The 6,685-nt window shown below is 33.5% G+C and overlaps 1 pseudogene; it reads right to left on the reverse strand.

The window, feature by feature from the left end:
* Positions 1-6,315: 6,315 nt before the first annotated feature.
* Positions 6,316-6,416, reverse strand: LOC125619498 (annotated as a pseudogene).
* Positions 6,417-6,685: the final 269 nt, after the last annotated feature.

A 6,685-nucleotide genomic window follows, 5' to 3' on the forward strand; every position in this document is an offset into this window, starting at 1 on the left:
AGAAAAAGGATTTCTCTGCCTCCACTTCAGGGGCACTCACCTTTGAAGTCCTGAGTCTAAACTTCCGAAGACAAGCAAAACCACAAGCTTGTCCATGGGGAGCGACTACGTGGAAAAGCCCTGATACAATGTGGAACAAAAGAAAATACCATAAATCCCCATCTTCTCCAAGCTCCCAGTCACACCAGGAGACTACAACCATGTGAGAGGTCCTGAGCCAGAACTTCTCTGAGAAGCTATTTTTGATTTCTTGACCATAGAATCTACAAGAGTTAATCAATTACTGTTGTTTTCATCTACTACATTTGACATTTCTGGCTGATTCATTATGCAGTGATGGCGAAGCAGAGAAAGAAGTAAGTTGACTTCCTGTTCATAGCTTCTAAGGGCACAGGTGTGAGTGGTTTCTCACCGTATATTATCACAGTCTATATATATTTTAAATATATATAAATATATATTTCATATATTGTTATATATAAAAATATATATATTTATATATTTAAAATATATATGTATATATATTTAAAAGTGACAATGCACTGCAAACAGTACACAGCAGAGAAAAGAACATCATACTTTGGAAGCATAGAGGATTGCTGGGAGTATTGCTAGGGGATCCTGAGCATTCTGCTTATTCTTGCTGCATGTGCCAGAAAAAACAATTTTAGGATTGTGGTTGTGGTGAATGAAGTAACGACTTGCCTCAAATTAAAACACATTTGCTTTTGCTTGCCATTAGTTTGTGCAAGTTCAGTATCCCCCTTTCCTATCGCAACCCGTGATATGCACAGGCATTCACCCCGGCCAACCCATGCTGCCCCAGTGGGACCCAGAGGGCTTGAGGGAAATGGTGCCACCAGCACACGGTCATGATGTTTACTTCGCCATTAGTAATATAGTCCTTTGTCTCTGATCCCAAAGTGTCCTGCCTTCTGCTAACACCTGTTGAACAGCGTTGCACGTTAAGTTCGTAAGTGGGTTAAAATTTCAGACCTTGTGCCATTTCTGTCAAGGCTGGTGACTTAACTTTCCTATAAAAGACAAAGAACAACTCCTTGAGGAACAATTCAGCAGCAAAGACAGGAAGCATACAAGGAACAGCAGCAAGAGCCATTTGGCCAGAGTTGAACTTTGAACTCAGGTCAAGTGGGCAGGCACATCCCTTTCCATGCTTGTGTAGCTGCCTGTCTGATTAATCAGAAACTAAAACTAAATGATTTAAAATGTAATTTTCCAAATGACATGTTTATGATAGTGTAAAGTCATCATTGAAGTTCTGGAAAGTCTAGGACAATATTCAGATTGCTATTTTTTTTTTTGGTGTTTTTTAAACTGATTTTCATCTTGTTTGATCAAGAGTTCCAAAGAAATGGGCAAAAAATCAATTTCCCCTTATTGCTGATATTTTCAAATCTGGTTTATCTGCACCTGGATTCCATCTGTTGAAGTCGAATCCACTAAAGGCCTTTTCTTTGTTCTTTATCTCCTTAACTTCCACCTGCCCTTTAAAAACTGTAGTCCCTCCTTTGCTCCAGTGGACTGGCAAGTTCTCAATTAGGAATCAACAGTTACCATCTGCTTTTAAAAGAATGTGGTTGTCTCTTGTGTGTCATAATATGATTCATCAAGTTAAATGCAGACTGGGGCAAAATGGATAAAGACAATTTTATCAAGTAAATTAACTTGTGTCCCCACACAATACATTGATATTACCTTGCTGTATGGCATTTTTTCCCCAAAACTGGTCATAATCAAGACACTATATGAATGCAATCATTGCTATCAGTAGTGAGACTTGATGTTATTAATCACTAGTCAGTAACACTATTTTTTCTTGTAGAAATATATGCTCAAGCTGGGCTGGGTGGCACACTCCTATAATCCCAGTGGCTTGGGAGCCAGAGGCAGGAACATAGCAAGTTCAAAGCCGACCTTATAAATTTGGTGAAACCCTATGCAAAACTTAGGGAGATCCTGTCTCAAAATTTTAAAAAAGTGAAAAGGGCTGGGGATGTGACCCAGTGGTTAAGCTCCCCTGGGCTCACTCCCTGGTATTTAAAAAAAGAAAAGAAAAAGAAAGAAAGGAAGAAAAGAAACATGCTTGAATCCTCAAATATCTGTTTATGAAGTTTGGCATATCATGTTTCTGAAGCAAGTAGCATCACACCAACATCTGCAAGACATTAAAATGTGTTAAAGTTGGAGAGGAACTGAGTGATTTTTATAGTACATTTTTCATTTTGCAAATTGAAAACAAGTGATAATGATTGTTTCCAGTATCAAAAAGCAAATAAAAGGAAGAGCCATCTTTAAAAGATGTTTCCTGAATACAAATTAATATGCTTTTAGGTAATTTTTAAATAAAAATGTTGTTCTTTCTCTTGCACCATTTTTTTTTACATTGACCTCATATATTCATTTTTATTGTTTCACTCTCTGCTAAGGACAGTACCCTCATTGAGAAGGGGTATTACAAGAAGAAAAATAAAAAAATAGTTTGGTAGTTTGCTTTTTATAGAAGATTTACCTGATACATATGGGAAAAGTGATTTACTCAAAATATTATACCAGCTTATTTTTATGAAACAATTTATATAAAATATAGAGTGAACAAAACACATATATACAAATCAATGCATTTTAATTATATATATACAAACCAAACAAGCATCAGCTAAATTAATACATAAAATGTGTCCAAGTACTCAGAAGTTACCCGTGTGTCCTCTTTCTCTCATTATTCTATCTACACAAAATATATTCACTATTCTGACTTCTGTTTCCAGAGATTAGTTTTGCTTTCTATAATTAAAAAAAGATTATTTAAATGATGATGTCACAAGGAGAATACTCTTTTATGTTTCATTTCTTTCTCTTAATATCATTGTGTTCATAGATATATCCATCAATTGCTTGTGGCAGTATTTTATAAATTTTCATTGCTGCATTCTGAGTGAATAGAAGACATTTTCTGTCTCTTTTCATCTTGATGGACATTTAAATATTCTAACATTGATAGTAATCATTTGAATTTGGGATGTTTTTAAATAGTTCTCCAAATGTTCTTTGATATGCACCTTGTTGGTATTGTGTCTTGTAATGAAATTTCTAGATCACAAAGTATACATAAGCTCACTGACTCATCAGTACTAACATTAGCTTTAATATAGTTATATAATAATACAAAAATTAATACTTCAGCTTATAGAAAAATTCACTAAATCCTTGACAATTCTTGCTACTTTTTTCTCTTCTTTCTATCTCTACTTTCTTTTCTTCCTTCCTTCCTTCCTTCCTTCCTTTTCTGTCTCTCTTTATTTCCATTTTTATCTTATTATTATATAATCATTACTATATATTGTTCTTTTTATTTTCTAGAGAACTACTTTCCACTGATTAACTCTTTTTCACTAAATATGCTATTAAGCTGATATATGAAGTACTTAATTTTTACTTTTATTAACATAATTTTAGAATTACTAATTCTATAGTAATCCTTTGGAAGCCTCAGTTTTCTCATACAATTCTCAATTTATCATAACTTTTTAAATACATTAAATTCAATTATTTTATATGTTTGATGACTAATACCTATATTATCTGTGGATATGTTTCTTTTGCCTTTTTTTTTTTTTTTTTTGTTTAACACCCGGGATTGAACCCAGGGATACTTAACTGGCTAAGCCACATCCCCAGCTCTTTTTATTTTATTTTTTTAATTTTTGAGACAGGGTATCTCCAATTTGCCTAGAGCTTCCATATGTTACTAAAGCTGGCCTTGAATTTATAATCCTCCTATCTCAGCATCCCAAACCACTGGAATTACAGGCATGGTTCTTTTACCCATTTTATCTAATTTGATTGTTTACTTATTTTTTTAGTTCATGTTTTCTCTCATGTTTTGTAATTTTTATTGAATGCTGGACATTTTTCTGATAAATTGTGGAAAAAATGAGTGATGTTTCCTTTCTCCAGAGGACAAATTTAATTCTTTGTAGAAATTGTGTCTAATGTTTGAGTAGGGGCCAAACATAATTGATCCAAACAAGAACTGAGATGATTCAAAACCACATTTAAAGTTTATACTGGTATCTTTGCTGTCATGAATTTTTGTAGGACCAGGATTTTAACTATTCAGTTAAACACATGGGGCATTTCCAGGATCCATGCTCCATGGTAGGATGCTACCCTCCTGTTTGTTTGCTTCCAGTAGTTCTTAAATATTTGCTTAACCTCTTAAACTCTTAGCAACCACCCTTCCCCATGCTTCTTCAACCTCTAGCTTTTGCACAAGGTAAACTGTAATACTTTCCTTGAGGAGAAAAGCCATGCCAAATACAGGCATCACTTCTTTGCATTTCTATTTTCTCCAATATTGTGAGCATTATGTTCATAGTATCTCTGACCTCCAATGTTTGTTTCCAAAACACAGTGTTAGTCTCAAAGCACAGTGCAGCAAACCAACAAGTATCTTACAGGGAAAAAATGAGTAGAAAGACACACCTTTGGGTATTTTCGTAATTGTTGATTCTTGGCTTCTGTATATTATCTTCCTATTTTTCACCTTTTGGTAACTTCAAACTTGTCCATCTTTTCATAAATTTTTAAAGTTCTTCAGCAGAAGGTTTGACTTGCCCTAACTATTATGCTATTTTCAGAAGTGAAAATCATGTTCCCTCGATTTTTATCACCAAGGTCAAATGTGATTCTCCTTACATATAGGGTCAGTTAAGGTCCAGGTTTGAAATAAGAGTTGAACAAAAGAAAATGTAACTAGACTGTGGAATCAAATTTCAATTAAAATTTTCTAATTATGCTATACAAGAATAATATTTTTTGTTGCTTATTTTAATTTAGTTCATAATATGTTGTCATCATGTACTGTTATTTTATCACTTAACGTTTTCTTGTAAACATTTTCATACTTTAAGTAATCTGAAAAAATAAAGTAGAAACTTAAACATAGTCCAATATCCTTATTCATCACCATTGTGTGTGTGTGTGTGTGTGTGTGTGTATGTGTTGCTGAGGTCTCAACCCAGGCCATTGCCCCACTAAACAGACATGCTACCTCTGAGAGGCGTTACTAGACACCACCATGATTTCTAGAGTAATTTATTAATATTAAATCATCTACTACATTTGCTGAAAGCCCAGATAACAATGAACCTCTGATATTTAAGATATATAATATATATATATATATATTTATATATAAAATTATATTTTCATACACTATGTACACTCAATTGTTAGAAATCAGGGAGCTGAATAAAAAGAAGTAAGCACACTTTTATTTTTTATGTAATACCAAATGCTCTAAAAATTTTTGCAAAAGGAAATCTGTTTGTATCACCAGCAAGTATTTTACATATTGAAAAAAAAAACTTAATAGTGCCAGCTGTTATTATTAAAAGGAAACAATGTAAAATTTTCCCCAAATCTCTAATTTTCTTCTCTTTGATTTCTAATAATGATTAAAATCTTTGTGTTTGTTTTTAATTTATACTTCCCACTTGTGACTTGTTTATATATGTTTTCCACTTACATATTGATCTTTACTATAAAGTGTTAGGTCAATGTTTGAATGCACGTATTTTAACTGTTATAATTTTTTAATATGTACTCAGATTGTTCTAAGTGTTTCACACTTTTACATTTCTAAATACATCCACTTCTTATTATTTGCAATAGTTATGCTCTACAATGCTACCAAGAGTATTAAATGAGACTATATAAATCATTGTTACAAGAAACGCAAGGTTAGGTACCTGTGAGCCTCTGGGTCACAGCATTTCCATTAATATAAACTTGTTTTATGTGTGCTTCTTTTTAAAGACACCTTATTTAATATATGTTGTTGATTTACTACACAGCCCACCACACTGTAACTCATTCCCGAACAAAGCCTGTCTGCCACACATTCTCTCCATTGGACACATCCTAGACTTCTACATGTAGGACCACTAACACAGTACCTGGAGCTATGCCTGGAAACCACTCTGAACAGCAAAATCACCAACAAAAAGCAACCAAAGGAGAAAACCATAGATTATCCAAATGAGCAAAAGGACATTTATTTACAGCAGGAGAACTGAAGCAGTGGGGCTGGACATGTCCTTGTTGGACCTCAGTCAGGTCAAAGGCATTTGAATGCCTTTCGGGATTCAAAGTTTTTGCTCTTCTGCGTCACCAAATGACTATGAAAGTTCCACTGCATTGATTTGGCAATTTTTATAAATAAATTTTAGTTAGTAGGCACATTCACAAATATGATACCCGTGAATAATGTGGATCAGCTGTAGAGGGGACAGAAATTCCTTTTATATATTCATTCATTTATTTACTCTTTAGCCATGCTAATCTTCTCTGTATCATTCGAATTTTAGGGTAGGTGCTTCCTAGGGGAGCACTCCTTTTATATATTTAAATAACAAAATTCACAATGGCCAAACAAGAGGAGAAAGAGAAAGCAGAGGGGAAAATCTCTGTTAATATATCTTAATACCTTGAGTCTTCTGGAGAAAGCCTGACCAATGTTATATTACATCTTAAAAAATAGTTTTAATTTTATTAAATGCCTGGGAAGAGAAAGACATGAAAGATGTCTTAGATGTGAACTTATTTAATATTTGGTAGTTTTTTAAAAAAAACATTATTATCAAAAGAAATGTCAAAGATT

Source organism: Marmota marmota, unplaced genomic scaffold, assembly GCF_001458135.2.
Source record: "Marmota marmota marmota unplaced genomic scaffold, marMar, whole genome shotgun sequence".
Taxonomy (NCBI): domain Eukaryota; kingdom Metazoa; phylum Chordata; class Mammalia; order Rodentia; family Sciuridae; genus Marmota; species Marmota marmota.